At 37.5% G+C, this 1488-nt stretch overlaps 1 long non-coding RNA gene across 1 annotated transcript; it reads left to right on the forward strand.

Moving 5' to 3' along the window:
- The first annotated feature begins 298 nt into the window (after nt 1–298).
- Nucleotides 299–1059, forward strand: LOC142209583 (uncharacterized). The gene is made up of 2 exons (XR_012716951.1): nt 299–824; nt 939–1059. It is a non-coding gene; the product is annotated as an uncharacterized LOC142209583 (long non-coding RNA).
- Nucleotides 1060–1488: the final 429 nt, after the last annotated feature.

A 1488-nucleotide genomic window follows, 5' to 3' on the forward strand; every position in this document is an offset into this window, starting at 1 on the left:
TATTCATATTAATGTCATGCTGTAAAACATGTTTTTAAGGGATTATCTAGAACACTTACTGGAAAAAGCCTGCAACGAATTCAATATCACTTTGCTATAAACTATGAATATTTGACCTGTAACCTAAACAATCATAAGACCATAAGTGTGTTCAAAGATAGTGGCACAGAGCCAAAAGGAAATGTTAAAACTTATTGGAATGAGATTATGATGATGCAAAAATAGAAAGCTTGGGGTTTTAAGATTTCGACAATGTCTTTTCGTTAGAATGGGCCCTTGGCCAAGGTATAATGTAGAGATGTGATGGGTCTGCCACAGAGATGCTTTTGGTTGATGTTCTCTTCTTATGCCAGTGAAAGAGGACCAAGCAGAGGGGAGAGTATCTGAAAATAGGTTTAGTTACCCAGCGTTTTCCATACTGTGGCTTCTATATGAGGTCCTATCTATACTGAACTGGAAACAAAAATTTTTTACAAAATCATTATTTTTCTTTGCAAAGACTTTTACTTTCATTTTCCCACGTTGTTTGTACTTGTTGGCATTCTGAACTATAAGAAGTGTTAAGATGACACATTTAATGACCACCAGTGCGGCAGCCACATGTGGCCAAAATCGCGTTGAAGCGTTGTAGCCAAAGTCAGCAAGATACAAACCAAACATGGGATTATCTACAACACTGTGTGGCCATATGCCACAGGAGGTAGGTAGGGTTTTGGCTGGTTGCAATGGTGGCACCGATATTACGCTATGAATCTACTGGTAAATGCAGTCTGCATTGGCTTGTAGCTCAGAATCAGATTGTACAATTTGGAAATCACAATTAGGTGGACTTGTTCCCCATACTCCAAAGACATACCGATAGGGAAAAATGTACATTGTTAGCCCTAAATGGGGCTCACAATCTACATAAAAAAACAAACAAACAAAAAAACAATTAGGTGGACTTGTTCTTCAAGAATTCTGTGCCTTCTTGCCAGACTCAAAACCAGGACACACCAGACCAAGCAGGCCATATATAGAGATGATCAACAATAACTGCAATTAATACATGGCTATATGTGCACTAATATATGTATTCCACAAATTGTAAAGGAATGGGTAGAAGTTTATAAGCCATTAGAATACTTAAAGGGGTTATCCAGGATAAGAATAAAGGGATCTGCTCTTTTCCCCTAAGAAATAACTGGAATATTCTCAAAGTAGAAAGCAAGAATTAAAAAGATTATGCAACAAAATTATTTGTCTTCTATCCATAGGTTAAGGAATACATAGCTAATAAATACTCTGAGACCTCCACTAATCCTGAGAACTCAACAGGGAAAAACACGTGTGTGATAATCACGTCTATCCTGAGATAAAATTGAAATAACATAAGGGCAGACAAGATTGACCATGTGGTCTTTTTGTGCCGCAAGTTGTCTAGCTTTTCAAACAAACCATACTTACAAAGGCATAATACCATGTAACATCAGGAGCTGGCCTGCTTAC

Source organism: Leptodactylus fuscus, chromosome 6, assembly GCF_031893055.1.
Source record: "Leptodactylus fuscus isolate aLepFus1 chromosome 6, aLepFus1.hap2, whole genome shotgun sequence".
Lineage (NCBI taxonomy): Eukaryota > Metazoa > Chordata > Amphibia > Anura > Leptodactylidae > Leptodactylus > Leptodactylus fuscus.